General features: G+C 40.4%; 1 protein-coding gene and 1 long non-coding RNA gene across 3 annotated transcripts in view; one reads left to right on the top strand and one right to left on the bottom strand.

Annotated features, from left to right (window-relative positions):
• BLACAT1 (BLACAT1 overlapping LEMD1 locus) overlaps window positions 1–14,922 on the top strand; it is a 42,732-nt gene extending 27,810 nt beyond the window's left edge. The window contains exon 3 of the transcript XR_008916178.1: window positions 11,496–14,922. The gene's annotated coding sequence lies outside the window, so the exon portion shown is untranslated. The remainder of the gene's footprint in view (window positions 1–11,495) is intronic.
• LOC103097950 (uncharacterized) overlaps window positions 1–16,887 on the bottom strand; it is an 81,145-nt gene that overhangs the window by 63,217 nt on the left and 1,041 nt on the right. The gene's annotated exons all lie outside the window — the stretch shown is intronic.

Raw genomic sequence — 16,887 nt, 5'->3', positions numbered from 1 at the left:
TTGAACTACTTTGTTAGACTAGTCCATGAGATCTTAATATTCATTGTAGACATGGCTATTTTTATAGCAGAATATGTATCAGTTCATATGTAAGGTAATTAACTTTACGTGACTGATCCAGGAAATACTCAGTCTCTCGAGCCATGGAGCAAGGGTTAGTCACAGCTATCATCTCTTTGCCTCCTTAAACCCTCCCCTCCCAATTTCAACCTTGGGAAAAGAAAAAGAAAAAAAGAAAATTTAATAACACTACTACTTAGGGATCCCCGACTGGAGCTTTGGCCTCTGGTAGGGAATTTTGTCTATCTTGGGCTGTCTCAGAGGATACTATCTATACCTGGGCTCTCTCCTCTAAATTGCTTTTTTTCATGCTCTGCATTTTAGGAGTGATATCCTTGGAATATGAGAGATAGAGACAGATTTTTCTGTGAAAAACTCAATTGCAGCCCTGACTTGATGACATTAGCAAGGTACTGGGTGGGAAATGGTGGGACATGAGGTCAGAGGTTTTACCCTGGCCCACCTCCTGGGAGAGTCTGTAAAGGTTTGGTTGAGGACAAGGAAGCCCAAATAGCCCTGATGCTCTCTTTCTAAATAAGGACGAGTTAATATTCCTATATATTATTCCCTCAGGAAGCTTTGCAAAAACCCTTTAGCTCTGCCAGTTTTCCCAGTCTTCCCAGTGGGATATCTGGCCACTCCCTGCCCCTTTTGTGGCAGTCCCCTCTATGCTAGCCACTTCTTATATTCTATCTAAGATTCAAAGTCAAGATTGGGGGGGGGGGAGGCATAAAGAAACAGTTGTCAGAGGGAGATGGCTGGACCCAGGCAAAATCCTCAGGACTCTCCCAGCCTCCGTCACCATGGCAACACAGTTATTTTTAGCCAGTTACTCATGATGCTGGGAGCACTGACTCTCTCAGCTCCAGAGAGGCCAGACTGGCCTCTGCCCTCATCCTTCTGTGTTGTCCCTTCTTTCAGAGACCTGAGGTGAGGGAGACAAATGGAGGGACAGGAGGCCTGCCAGGTGACCTCCCTGCTGGGCATCCTTCTCAACAGGAGCACAGTTCTAAAGGGTTTCAGCCCCCATGCCTTTGGTTTTCTGTCTGTCTTAGGAACCTAGTTCGTAAGTGATCAAACGTCCTTATCCTCTCTCTAGGCAGTTGCCCCAGAGAAAAACAGCTGTCATTCTGGGAGAGTTATCACTCAGAGTAGTGAATCTGAGGGATCTTTTCCCTGATAGTTAAACAAGCAGATTTTGAGAGGCCCTTGCCAGTCTTATGGAATGCATTATCCATGTCCTGAAAGGACGCAGAGAAATGAGTTTGAATAATCAGTAGCCAAGCGGGTTGTCTATAGGAATGCATGTCTGATAGCCCTCCAGAATTAAAACCAGCTAACAAAGAGGATGTCTGGCCATGTTTACATCAAGATTAAGATTGTTGCTACCTTTGGGCTAGGAAATGGAATCATGGGTTCCTCTCCTTCACAAGAATAACTGTGCTCCCATTTTCCCTCCTTTCTCGGGTCTGAAGTCTAACTAGAATCCTGAGAGACTTACTAGAAAAGTTTTCAGGAAATGTTCTTTCTCCTTCCATTCACATCCTCATCTTCATCCCTTCATAGGTCTCACCCACTTCCACTTTCCCCTACCCCTTCTTCCAGGATGACAGGGAACCCTTAGGTAGACAATGGTGCTACTAAATCCCCTCATTATTTGTTCCAATATTGGTCAGCAGCTCTTAGACCCAGGACATGAAGCTGGGGTGAGGATGCTTTTTATGCAAACTGTCCAAAATCCTAGAATTTCCATGAAGCCACAACCTCAAAGACAGATCTAGTTCCTGAGCCAGTAAAGTAGCAAACTGGGTCTGTTTCTTGCACTGAAGTCCTCCTTTACCAAGCTGCCTCCTCAATTATTCATTTTCCTGAGGTAGCAGGGACCCATTTACTTGGCATATAATTGGATTACTTCTGGCTCAAGTTGTTCCTTTCCTGAACCTATGCACCTGGAGGAAGAACTTTCTTCATCTATGCTGAAAAGGATGCCTGTAAATGCTGCTCTGTTAATTGCTGTAATAAATGGACTTTATTATATCCCTTTGCAGTAAATGGATTATGGTGTCATTGGGGATGGGGCCTCCGTGTTTATTACTCAGAGTGACCCATTGCTGCAGAAGGAGCAAAATATTAGTTGCTACCAATGCTATTGGGGAGGGGGTCAGGGGAGAGAATTCAAAGGGTAATTGAATTGAAGTCCTGGGTGAGGCACCAAGAGATCTGCCCACTATGTGGTCTCGGAGGCCTCCCCCACTCCAAGTTTCACTTTCCTTTATCTTTGTCTGAAGGGGAAGCAAGCAGAGAAGAGCAGCCATATAGAATTGACTTCTCTGGGGAAGAAAGGCATCTTAGGACTACAGGACATGGTTGCATATATTAATGAAAGATTCTTTATTTTTTAAAAAAAAGGACTCCAAGCTAAGGTATTCTAGGTGTGAATAGCAGAAGGAGACAAAAAAAGGAGATTTTTTTCAGATCCAGCATTAAAAGGGGGAGGGGGGGGAAGGGATGCTTCTAGTTGATAAGAGATTCAGAGAAAATAAATCAGAGAAGGCAGCTTCAGTGAAATGAGAGTCAGCCTAGAGATGGGAAGTCCTGGATTCCAATCTGGCCTCAGATACTTTCTAACTAGGAAACCCTTAGCAAATCACTTCACCCCCACTGCCTAGCCCTTACCTTCCTCCTGCCTTGGAACTAATACACAGTATTGATTCTAAGATGGAAGGAAAGAGTTTAAAAAAGGGAAGAGGGAGGGAGGAAGAGAGGAAGGGAGGAAGGGAGGAAGGGAGGAAGGGAGGAAGGAAAATCAGAAACTCCTTGGGAGAATATGGGGTGAAGAATTAGTTCAGTGTTAGGGACCCTGGGGGGGGGGCTCAAGAAACCCAAGTTACACACATATACATACACACTTCCTTCTCCAGCTATCACTACTACCCTAGAAAGAGGATGAGAGCATTTGAAATGTTAAATATGGTCAAGTCTTGGTTGAGATCAAACAAAGAATGCTCTTGGCACGATGGCTTCACAACCCCCTTCTCCACCTCAAACATTATAGTCTGTGGGATACATCCATATTTCCTCCTCTCTTTTAATCTCAACAGCACCCATAATCCTGCTGGGACAGGCCAGCTATCAATCCATTTACATCCCTAACCCCTTACCCCTGTGTAAGAGGTGAGAAGAACAGATTGAGATAAACCTAGTGAATTCACATCTATGAATGTATAGTTTAGCAGAGATGTGTGACTTGAGTTAATCTGTTGTATTTATTAGCAAGAATATTCCCTCTTAACATAGATTCTCAACCCTCCCACATGTCTTGATAGATGGTTTAATGAATTATACTGATCAGCACTGTAAAATTAAATAAATTAACTTGATGGCCAATCTTTGAAGCTCTTTGAACTTGGCTAGTCTGGTCCATTAGGGTCCTCACTGTTTTCAGCTGGCACACAACCTTCTAGGATAGGGGACTATTTCTATGCCACTATTACATATCAGATAAGTAACTAAAATAGAGGATGCTGGACATTACAAAGAAAATTCTAGTCTAAAGTGATACATAATTAAATACCTAAGAGGTGCAAACAAAGCAGTATTTGAGGTCCCAGGGTGGATGATGGGGAAAGAGACCACTATTAACTTAAAAAACCAGAAGACATTTCCTCAAGAAGTAACATTTGAACTTAAAAATAAGACTACGAAATCAACTCATTCAAACCTTTCATATGAGTAGGAATAACAGTAAATGTCCCTGGGGAGTACACTCTAGGTAGGGATAATTTTTGTTGTTGTCCTTTGTACTGGACGAGGTCCAAAATCACTATCATGATGTTGGGATCAATATTCATTGTGTCCAATTGTAGCTGATCAAACCAACATGGAAGGCTCTACTACAGGCTAGGTATAAATAGCCCATAGGAAGATTTAAGATAGAGATGTCCCTAAATTTTCACATCTCACATTTCTTTTGAGCTACTACAATTCTGCTTTGCTCATAGAACACAATGCTGTCTTTGATGCAGGCACACCATGCTGAATGGGCCTGTGCTAGTGACTCCCATGTCTCACAATCAATATCAAAGTTCTTCGGGGAGAACTTGAGAGTGTCCTTGTATCACTTCTTCTGACCTCATATGAACACTTGCCTTGTGTGAGTTCCCCATAAAAGTCTTTTAGGCAAACATACATTTAGCATTCATATGATGTAGCCAGATGATCAGAGTTGTACTCTCTACTGTAGAGTCTGAATGCTTGGCCTTTCAGTTCAGGAAAAAGGACCTCAGTGTCTGGCATCTTATCTTGCCAGGTGATCTTCAGAAGATAATTCAAATATAAGTGATTCCATTTCCTGGCACAACTCTGGTATACTGTCTAGAATGGGGAACTACTGTGATCAAAAGTTTGAAGGTGAAAAAGTACAATATGTATATGAGGAATAGCAAGAGGTTACAATTAGCAGGATCTTTGAGTACTTTAAAGGAAGGGTGAGTATTGGTGAAATGATCAGATTCATCAATTAAGAGATCATTGGTAATTTTAGAGAGAATAGTTTCATTTGAATGGGCAAGTCACAAACCAGATTCCAAGGGAATAGAAGATTTAGTGAGAGAAGAGAGAGTAAGCAGAGGCAAGGAGTGGAGGCTTTCCCCACAAATTTGATTATAATAGAGAGGAGACAGGATGAAAACTTGAGAGGATAGTAGAATGACATGAGAGGTTTGGTTTCTTTGTTTTAAAAGTAGTTGAGGGGTAGCTAGGTGACTCAGTGTATCAAGAGCGAGGCCTAGAGATGGGAGGTCCTGGGTTCAAATATGACCTCAGAATTTTTCTAGCTGTGTGACCTGGGCAAGTCACTTAACCCCATTACCTTTGCCTAGCCCTTACCATTCTTCTGCCTTGGAATCAGTATTTAGTATTGATTCTAAGACAGAAGGTAGGAGTTAAAAAAAAAAACTTTTATTAACAAATTGTAAAAAAAAAAAAGTAGTTGAGACCTAGATTTGTAAGCAGCTAAGGACAGGTGTAAAACTGAGAAGTTAGGGCAGTACTAGTGAGGAAGGCCTAAGCAGCTCATGGATAGAATGAATATGAATTCAGGTTTTTCTGACTCCAGGCACAGCACTCTATCCACCTATCTGTGTAGGTCCTAGGCAATTGTCTAAAACAATGAGGTGTAAAAACCTGAATAAAAATCTGATCCTAGACATTTACTAGTTTGTGACCCTGGGCAAGTCACTTAAGCTATAAGCTTCAGTTTCCTTATCTGTAAAACGAGGATAATAGTAGTAGCTCCTTCCCCCTGGGTTGCTGTGATCAAATGAAATATTTGTAAATCACTTAGCTCAGTACCTGGGCACATAACTTCTTTCCTTCCCTTGGAATGTTTGGCTAAGGAATTTGAATCTGACTACATAAAGAATGGAGAGTCATTGCAGAGTTGTGTTTTTTTTTTTAACAAAAAACACATTTTAAATTACTAAAATACAATCGGATTTGAGAACAAAAGGAGAGAAAGCAGACCAATAAATGGGTTTTGATTGATATGAAAATAAGAAAAGAGTATAAAGGGAATAAGAGTACCAAAAAACATGGCACTGCTTGGTAGAGTATTCTCCTACTTCAGAGTTTTGAGTGGATGATTAGACCTAGATTTAAAGCTAGACATCAAGTCCAAGCTGCTCTCAATTTTTTTTTTCAAAGTTGGATCATAGAATTTAGGAAAGAAATGGAACTACAGTAGATTGTAGGTTCCTTAAGGGTGCTCTTTGTTTTTGCCTTCATATCCCCAGAGTCTGGTCCATTACCTAGCATATTTTTTTAAACCCTTACCTTCCATCTTAGAATCAATACTGTGCATTGGTTCTAAGAGAGAAGAGCAGTCAGGGCTAGGCAATGGGGGTTAAGTAACTTGCCCAGGGTCACACAGCTAGGAAGTGTCTAAGGCCAAATTTGAACCCAGGACCTACCATTTCTAGGTCTGGTTCTCACTCTACTGATCGATGCAACTATCCCCTATCTAGCACATTTTTAAAAAATACTTGTGATTTTATCATGGAATAGAATTCATACTGAAGGACTTCCTTTAACAGTACAAATTGGCAACCCTTCTGCACCTTATAGTCTTAGAGTTGCCTAGAACATACACAGATAGAATAGACCTATAGATAGAGCATTTACAAACTGTACTATGTGTAAGGCACTGGTCTAAGTGCTGAGAATTGAAGCACAAATAGGCAACCTTCAAATAGCTTACATTCTAATAGGTAGATGACATATAAAGGGAAGCTAGAAAGGGAGGGTAGGAGAGAGCATGCAGACCATGACATGATTTGGAAATAGTGGCCAGGAAATGATGTAGAGGCCTGGGTCTAGGTAAGACCCTAGAGCCCAGGATGGTTCCAAGATTCCGGGGTGAGCAAAGGGGAAAGGGAGGAGGAAGGTGCTTAGAGTGCCAGAAATTTGCAAAGATTAACCAGAAAGTCACTTGGAAGTAATTTGCCTGGGATCCTTGAGCCATTCTTCTCCCTGAATCAGAGGTCAGCTCCTTATCCACCATTCCAAGCTGCCTCTCACCTTGCACAATATCTTGTGTACTAAATAAATGCTCATTGGCTTGGCTAGATGGGCTAAAAGAGTTTAGAAAGGGCTAGATGGTATGTGTGTATGTGTGTGTGTGTGTGTGTGTGTGTGTGTGGCAACATGACATGGGGGACAAGGGAACCTGATGGGTGGCAGAAAGACATGACTTCCAATGCTGGCTACTCATTGAACTTATTGATACCTCTAGGCAACCCCTCCACCAATGAAATCACAGGTAAATAAAAAAAAAGTGGTTTGTTTGATCTGCATTATTTGTTTCTGTAGTAGTGTAAGTACCCACAGGTGAAATCATAGATATGGACCCCCACATGTATGTTAAAACATATATTTTTGTTTAAATATATTTATGTATATATATGAACCCTTACCTTTTTTTAATTTATTTTTTATTTTTAAAAATAGTTTTCCATGGCTATAGGATTCATTTTCTCCCCTTCCCCTCTCCTGTAGCCAACTATTCAATTCCACTGAGTTATACAAATTTTATCACTTGATACTTGTTTCCATATTATTCCCTTTTGCAGTAATCTTTTAAAACCAAAACCCCAAATCCTATACCCATATAACCAAGCAATAAGTCACATGTTTTTCTTCTGTTTCTGCTCCTACAGTTCATTCTCTTAATGTGAATAGCTTTCTTTTTCATAAATCTCTTGGTGTTGTCCTGGATCATTGCATTGCTACTAGTAGCAAAGCCTATTATATTCGATTGTTCCAGTGTTTCAGTTACTGTGTACAACGTTCTCCTAGTTCTACTCATTTCACTCTGAATCAGTTCGTTGAGGTTCTTCCAGTTCATATAGAAATCCTCCAGATCATCATTCCTTATAGCACAATAATATTTCATCACTATTAGATACCACAATTTGTTCAGCCATTCCCCAACTGAAGGGCATCCCCTCATTTTTCAGTTTTTTTGCCACCACAAAGAGTACAGCTATGAATATTTTTGTACAAGTCTTTTTTATTATCTCTTTTTAACCCTTATCTTTTATCTTAGTATCATTTCTAAGAGGAATTTGTGGCAAGGGCTAGGCAAGTGTGGTTAAGTGACTTGTCTAGGGTCACACAGCTAGAAAGTGTCTGAAACCATATTTGAGCACTTATATATGCTGATCTTGAGAAAGGCAAAGTAATGTGTTATCAGAGATATCATGTGTTTAGAAATACCTGTAAGTGCTCGCTTTGGCAGCACATATACTAAAAAAATAGAAATACCTGTAAGCCTTTCTTGCTTAAAATCCCTTTATTACCCAACTGGCTTGCCCTGAAATTCTGTAACTAGAGCTTTTAATTTCTTTGACAGGAGTACAACTTTACCCTCTTTCAATCACATACATCTTAGTATATATGAGATTGTCAAAACTCTTCTAGAATATAGATTTTGAAAGGTTTGGGGAAGAAGTAGAAAAAGGCACTAGTCATGGTAGAAACACAGAGAACTGGGATACTGAAAGGGGCAAAGGGTGACGAAAGAGAAGTGGAAATATGAATAATGACAAAGAATTTCCATACTTAGTGTCTCATTTGATTCTCACAACAATACTGATATATATAGCAACTATATATATATATATATATATATAGTAGCTATTTTTAAAATGTTTTAATTTTTTTAAACCCTTACCTTCTATCATGGTATCAATTATATGACAGAAGATCAGCAAGGGTTGGCAAATGGGATTAAGTGACTTGTCCAGGGTCACACAGCTAGGAAATCTCTGAGGTCAGATTTGAACCTGGGTCCTCCCAACTCTAGGCTTGGCTCTCTTATCTACTGTGCAATCCAGCTGTCCCTTAGGGTTGATACTAATAGTCTTGTTTTACAGATGAGGATATTTTAATTTAAAAATGTGGGGTAACTGTTCTAAGTCCATACAGTCAGGAGCAGAGCTGTGATTTGAACCCCCCAAATTTCTGCCTCCTCAGTGAACATTCTTTGCTGTCCATCAAACAAGTTTTAATAACAAGTTTATGTTTCTACTAGATTTTAAAGGTTTACAAAATATTCTACATGTGTTATCTTATAACCCTGTAAAGAAGGCGCTATTTTTATCTATTCTATGGATGCTGAAAACAAAAGTTCAGAGAGGCTAGTAATTCCCAGGGCCACATAGTTAATCCCCAAGACATAACCGAAACTCAGATCTTCCTGAATTCAAGCCTAACATTCTCACTATTAAATTTACAGCCTACAAAGTGGGAGTAAGCCTCACTGGGGGAGTATAAAAAAGTAGGAAAACAGGTTATATCTCACCTTCCTAACATAAATCAATGCAACCACATCTACCTCTATCTGGGCATTTAGGTGGCACAGTAGGAAGCCTGGAGTCAGGAAAACTCACCTACCTGAGTTCAAATGTGACCTCAGACACTTACTAGCTGTGTAACCCTGAGCAACTGACTTAACCCTGTCTGCCTCATCTATCAAATGAGCTGGAGAAGGAAATGGCAAACCATTCTAAGATCTGTGCCAAGAAAACCCCAAATGGGATTCCAAAGAGACGGAAATAACTGAACAATAATCAAGCTTTATCCTCTAATATTCTCTCCAGGTTTCCAGCCTTCCTCCTTTTGAGCCCTGAATTATTGCCAGGTACTCATAACAACAGCTAGCCAGGTGCCAATGGGAAAATCCTACCCTCAGTTCTTACCTGTCCAGATCATATTCTTTGAATAAGCCCCCCCCCTTTCAATTTGGCTGTCAGAGTGAGTCATGTAGGTTGAGAAGGCAGAGATGGAATGTGGTCTACATTATCTTCCCCACCCCAGACTCTCCACAGTTACTACCCTATTTCAGATTCTCATCACTTTTGAGCTGACCTTCAAATTGGTCTCTCTGCCTTGTCTTTCCTTTTCCAATCTCTTGCCCAAAGTGATTTTATGAAATCATACGTCTGGCCATTTCACTCTCTTACTTAATAAACACCACTGTTTCCCTACTAACTACAGGGTCAAATAGGATTTCCTCTATGTCTTTCTTGGGAAAAAAAATCTGTTTTGTATCAATTTTTAAATGTGCATAATTATTGTTGCATACATTTTAAAATATGCATAATTTGTATATATGTATTATCATAGAGGAATAGGGATAGGAACTGCTTAGAGCAGGGAGTGGTTAAAGGCCTTGCCCAGGATCACCTGGTCCATCTGTATCAGAGGTGGAATTGGAGCCCAAGATATTCAGGTTCTCAAGGTTGGCTCTCTATCCACTATTCCTCTCCATGTATATAAATTGTAAATAAATAAGTATATACATGTTGGGGATGCATACCCAATTTTTTTATTGATAGGGTACACAATCAAAAGCCTGAAGACACAATACAGTGTTTACTCAGTTCAACTACAGTCTTGTCAGCTTCACAGTTTTGACAAAGGCCAGCCCTCAAAGTACACAGAAATACATATTCCCACCCCAATGATCTTCCCTCCACCCTCAGGCACAGTTAATGCCACCTCCTCAATGAATTTTCCTTCTGATAATGCCAACGGTAAGTACAATGAAAGGAATAGTCTTCTGTGAACTTTAGGGGTGAGCTGAGTGTCTTGAATCATTCTGTTTTCTAATTAATTAATAGTAGGGGGCAGTTGGGTAGCTCAATGGTTTGAGAGCCAGACCTAGAGATGGGAGGTCCTAGGTTCAAATCTGGCCTCAGACACCTCCCAGCTGTGTAATCCTGGACAAGTCACTTGACCCCCATTGCCTAGCCCTTCCCTCTCTTCTGCCTTGGAACCAATACCCAGTATCGATTCCAAGATGGAAGGTAAGGGTTTAAAAAAAAAAAGTAGCATGCAGTAGTTATTTGTATCCCCCCTATCCCTATGGGAGGGGCAGCAAAGTGGTTCAGTGAATAAAGTGGTGAGCCTGAAGTCAGGAAGATAGTCTTCCTGAGTTGAAATTTGGCCTCAGATACCTATTATCTGTGTGAAAGTCACTTAACCCACTTTGCCTCAGTTTCTTCATCTATAAAATGAACTGAAAAGGAAATAGCAAACTTCCCTAGTATCTTTGCTAAGAAAGCTCTAAAAAGAAAGAGTCAGACATAACTGAATACAACAAAATCATCCCTTTAGAAAGAGGAAGGGGAGACAGTTAGGTAAGTAGAAGTGTGAATGGAATATGAAATATGGTTCACCATTGAGAGAGACAATATGATTTAGTGGATCAAGAGCTGGAATTGGACTCAGGAAGGCCTGGGTTCACATCTCTGCCAAGAAATGTCCTAGCTATATCACCCTATGCACGAGATCACTTAGCTCCTCTGATCTTGAGCTTTCTCATCTATAAAATGAAAGGGTTGCATTTGATGATCACTAAGGCCCTTTCTGACTATAAGTCAGGATCTAATGATTCATTTAGAAAAATTTGGTTTAAATCTCACCATTGACAAATCAGTGAAACTCTCTGAGACTCGGTTCCCTTATTTGTAAACCTCACAGGGTTCTTGCCACAGTCAGATAAGATAAGATATGAAAAGTGCTTTGCAATCTTTAGAAGGATTACATAAATGCTATCCTTATTCCTGACTGACTGAAAATGAGTCAAGTGTAAACCAAATAAACTAGGTCCTTAATGTTCATCCCTGACCTTTTCTGAGCTGGAAAGGCAGAATCATAGGTTTAAGAGCTGAAAGACACCTACCTAATGCTTACATCTGGTCCTACACTCTCACTTTACAGACTGATTTTCCCAGGGTCATAGTGAAAATTTGACCTCAGGTACTTCTGACTATTAATCCGGGCATATAGCAGGTGACTAATTGCTTATTGATTTTTGTTGATTTTGCTTTAACACGTTGTCTCTCTACCTTGGTTTTTCTATTTGTAAACAGGAGAATCTTTTTCAGATGCTCTCACCTCTGAAGTCAGAAGAAACAACAGATGAAAAAGTATCTGCAGTACTGGGCAGTAAATAAACCCTTGATTAATTGAATTGAATATACTATGGAATCAAAAGGAATTGTTCGGGACAATTCTCAAGACTATAAATTGTAGAGGTACTACTGACCTGTACTGGTACAAGAAACTTCCTCACTGCTGAGTACCTTTTACTACTGAAATCAGAGGTCTAGACTCCTATCACTATTTTAGAACCCTAATCGATGAATGTCAGAGCTAGAAAAGATCTTAAAATCATCTATGTCCTAAAAGAAAGTTTCTGAATATCAAAGCTAAAAAGGATCTTAAAAATCATCTGCCTGAAAGAAAATTTCTCCATGATATCCCCCTTCCTAAAATAGGCAAGTAGTTATGTAGAAATAAGCCTGACTGGTCCTGTCTGGCTGTTCCCCAAGCAGGGGCTGCTTGGTGAAACTGGATGAAATGAGTCGGGGGATAACTGATTGAAATACTTGTTAAGGGAGCACCCTGCAGATGGCAATCTCTCCCACCAACTCAGCTTTGGCACATGAGGGGCTGGGGAAGGGTGGTGAGTGGGGGGAAATGTGAAGGAAAAACAGCCCCACACGCCACTCACATATTTACATCTGAACTGTCAAAATAGTTATTTTTAAGCGGAGCCCCGTCTGCTGCCAGTTTAAAATTAAGTAGAGCGACAGCGGGGGCGCCTGCTGAGACGTGCGGGCTGGAGAAGTCACAGAGAGCTGTGGCTGCTGGAATCTGCCTGCATGTGAGGATATGTGTGAGCCTATTCTCTGCACGTGTATTCTTGGGATTATGTAGGTATGCATGTGAACATGTGTGTGATGTGATGTGTGTGTGTAACTTATCTTTCCAAGCTACAACTTTTGGAGTTGAAGAACTTCTCTCAAGTTTATTTTCACTGATTTACTTAATTGAACCTCAGGGATCGAGTTAATATTCTTTTTGAAAGCCCTTACCTTCCATCTTAGCATCCATGCTGGGTATTGGTTCCAAGGCAGAAGAGCTCTAACGGGTAGGCAATGGGTGTTAAGTGACTTGCCCAGGGTCACACAGCTAGGAAGTGTTGAAGCCCAGGAACCATTTCTAAGCCTGTCGTTTTCAATCCACTGAGCCATCTAGCAACCCTTCCCATCCTGGTTAAGTTCATTCTTGTATTTTCAGCCAAACCAAGTCCATCTACTCAGCTAATGGGATCTTTCTGAAGTACAGGTCTGACCGTGTCAGCCTCCCATTCAAAAAACTCCAGTGGATTCTGTTACCTCCAGGATCAAATATAAAACACTTCGTTTGGCTGTTAAAGCTCTGTATATCTGGTCCCTGCCTACTTGCAAATTTCTTACATCTTACCATCCTCTACAAATTCCACAATCCAGTAACACTGACTTCCTTGTTCCTCAAAAAGCATACTCTATCTCCTGACAGAAGGTATTGTCACTGTCTACCCCCTATGCTTGGAAAGTCTTTCCCCCTCATCTGGGCCTCCTGGCTTCCTTCAAGATTCAGCACTAGGGAGCAGCTAGGTTGACAGTCAGGTCTAAAGATGGGAGGTCTTGGGTTCAAATTTGGCCTCAGATACTTCCTGGCTGCTTGATCCCTGGGCAAGTCATTTAATTCCTATTACCTAGCCCTTACCTCTCTTCTGCCTTGGAACCAAAACACATTGTTATCTCTAAGATGGAAAGTGAGGGTTAAAAAAAAAAAAGATTCAACTCTAATCAGATTTTCTCTAAACAGCCTTTCTTGAGCTCCCTTAATGCTAATTCCTTCCTTCCAATTTATCATACATATTATGCATACATAATTTATTATACACACATATTCATACCTACATATATATAGTACATCCATCCATATACTCACATACATTTAAAAAATGTAATTGTTCCCTGATAACAGGGATTGTCTTTTGTCTTTCTTTGTATTTATGTTTTGTACATAAATGTTGAAATATTGACCTGATCTATACAAATATATCTTGGTGGGAGATAGTGAGGAATCCTGTCCTAATTTGAGGAGATTTCCAAGGAATAAAACAATTTACCTTAATGATACAACACTACAAATCAAGAATATCTTCCTAGAACTTAAATATCTCTTGCTACAATTTATACCTTTTTTTCTCTTCTAAATCGAAAGGTTTCTAGACACTAGCCTGGGAGTGAGGGCCACTCTGCCCATTTTGACAGTCCCTCCTCACTCTCTGCTTCCTCCCTACACACATTCCCTGCCTTTAGATATAACATTTCCAGAGCACTGGGAAGCTTGGGAAGGCTCTGAGAACATTTCATGGACATTTTGATCATTCTAAAAACATTGGAGCCTGTCTGTGAAGGGTATTAGGGCCTGAAAGCAAAAGTACGGAAGAGATGACCTCTGATGCCAGAGACATTATTTTCCTTTTACAAAACAAGAGAGGGTTAGGGGGGTTTCATCACGCTTACCAATCTAACTGGAGACAGAAGCTGGAGTGCTCCGGTGTAATCAATATGTCTCCCCATTCCTGTCCAATCTTTTCTGGGTAATGAGCAGTGAGTGGGAATGTCACCTCTGTTAATGGGGGAAGATGCAACTGTGCACAGCTAGAAACGCCTCTCTGTCTTCATTAAGCCAGCAACAGCCCCGACTGCTTTCCCTCCCACGCTGGGTAACAGATGATTCCGATTGAAGAGTGATCGCCATCCAACCGCTCTCTCCTCAGGCTTCAATCCCAAGCAATGACCCTACACCCACCATCAAAAAACATTGCCTAGGAAGATGCCCTTTGAGGGCAAGGCACAGGAATGACAGATAAAAACACAGCCAAGAGGACATATAAATAAAGTTTTAATTCCAGGAACAGACACCCCTGTCTTCCCTAAATTTTTTTTTGCCTTGGATGTTCTCTTCTCCATTTTCAGCTTTCTCTTCTGCACATTCACCCCAAACTTTTAAAATGGGAGTCCTTGACTCTCAGCCAATTCTTTGATTTCTCTGGTTCTCAGCTTCATCTGTATAATAAGGGGTTTGGACTAAATGACTTCTAAGGTCTTTTCTGTTCTTAAATCTCTTTCTCCCCTCTTCCAAACTTCCTACTTACTGTTGAAAACACCACCATCTATCAATAGTCTTTTGCCAAGTCTAATTGTTTTTACCTTCTGACCATTTCCACTAATAGCCACAACCCTAGTTCAAGTCTTTATCAGTTTGACGGAACTATTAAAATAGCCTTCTAATTGGTTTTACCAAGTCTCTCCCTATTCTAAGCCATCCTCCAAACAAGTACTCAAGAGATTTTTCTAAAGTATAGATCTATTCATGTCACACATCCCCCTATTCAATAAACTCCAGTGGCTCCCTACTGTCTCCAGAATCAAATAAAAGCTTTTTCTAATCTGACCTCTTCCTAGTTTTCCAGTCTTTTTACCCTTTATTTTCCTCCATTTATGGTATGATTGGGCAACTAAGTGGTGCAGTGGACAGTGTCTGGCCTGGAATCAGAAAATACTCAACTCCCTAAATTCAAATCTGGCTTCAGATACCTACCAGTTGTATCACTCTGAGCAAGTAATTTAACCCTGTTTGCCTCAATTTCCTTATATGTAAAATGAGCTGAAGAAGGAAATGGCAAACCAATACAGTGTCTTTGCTAAGAAAACCCTAGTGAAGTCAGACATAACTGAACAACACATACTATGATAAGATCCATTGAGCTAATGCTGTTCTCATTTGCTATACCCCATCTCCCATCTCTGTTTTTGCATTATCAGTTTAACTATCAATCAATAAACATTTATTAAGTACCTAGTATGTGCCAGGCACTATGCTAAGCACTAAAGATACATAAAAAGGCAAGAGATAGTTCCTGCTCTCAATTACAATTACATTACAGTCTAATGGATGTAAGGAATTTAATTAAGGGTTTGAGTAAATATGTTAGAATTCTAAAATAATGTGGTCACCAATTTAAAATATTATAGCTCAAGTCAAAATGACTTTTAATAGCTTTTTATTTACAAAAGGGTATAGAGAAATACAAAACGAGGATAGAGAAGATGTCTACCCTATCACACTAAATATTGCTCTGGTGCTCTGTTCAGCCCTGCAGGGCTTGTTAACCCTTGACCAGAGGACCTCCACCCACACCTCACTAAAACTAATCTCCCTCCAGACATCAGGAAAGGAAGTCCAGCTACTCACTCACTCAAGAGGCAATCCAAGTCCCAAGTTATCTCCAAGAGGCAAGTCATCAGTCGAAGACAACTACTGAAGATGACAATGATGACCTCTAGCTGAAGAAGATCAGAACTTTTATAGTCCTTTTTGTTCCTTCCCCTCTTCACAGGGGCCAATCACAGCTTCCAAATTGCCTAGCACTGCCTAGGGGCTCAGTGTCTGTGGGATTCACACCTCTCATCCTCTGAAGGTGTCAACCTTTTATCATAGGATTCACAAGTTTCTGACTCATTGAGTTATCACCCACTTTAGCAAATGACTTTCAAACACTTACTTCTTCAAGTAAGTGACTTGTGAATTCTCTTACTTGATGGCTAATGAAATGTTAACTCAAAATAGACAAAGAGAATAAAGAATTCCCTTTCATATGGAAGAGACTACATGCAGGATAACCAACCAACCAATGAACATTTATTAAGAGCCCACTATGAGCTGGTCCCTTTGCTAAATACTGGAGATACACAGAGGCAAAAAGACAGCCTTTGTCCTCAAGGAGCTTACAATCTAAAGGGGAGACAATATGCAAACATATATATATACAAAGCAAGTAGTAGATAAATAGGAGATAATTAATGGAGGGAAAACATTAGAATTAGGAAGGGTCAGAAAGACTCCCTGTAGAAGATTGGATTTTAGTTAGGACTTAAAAGAAGCCTACTATGTGTCAGCCATTGTGCTAACTGCTGGGTATATATAAAAGGCAACATGCAGTCTCAGATCTCCAAGAGCTCAGACTTTGGGGGCTGTTCCCTATCCTAGAATATTCCCTATCCACGTTTGCCTCCTTATTCTTCCAATGTCCTATAAGATTTAGTCTAAACTCCACTTTCTATTCATTGAGAGCTCCACCTACATCCTCCACCATTTAAGGAAGGCACCTAGAGAATTCTCATCATCGTTGTCCCTCCCCCCCCCTTAGTTTCCTAGACACTCATCATTCTGCAAGATGAAATTAACTCTGAAACTCTCACCTCCTCAGATTATTTCCTGTACTAGATACAGAACTCACACCTCTCCCCAACTTTTTAATGTGTGATTAATCTCCCTATTAGACTGGGAGCTCCTTGAGGACAAGGAGCTGTCATGCCTTTCTTTGTATCTCCAGCCCTTAGCACTGTGCCTGGCACA

This window comes from Monodelphis domestica, chromosome 2 (genome assembly GCF_027887165.1).
Source record: "Monodelphis domestica isolate mMonDom1 chromosome 2, mMonDom1.pri, whole genome shotgun sequence".
NCBI classification, from domain to species: domain Eukaryota; kingdom Metazoa; phylum Chordata; class Mammalia; order Didelphimorphia; family Didelphidae; genus Monodelphis; species Monodelphis domestica.
Note: the sequence above shows the minus strand (reverse complement) of the source record. Positions and strands in the feature narration are given on the sequence as shown.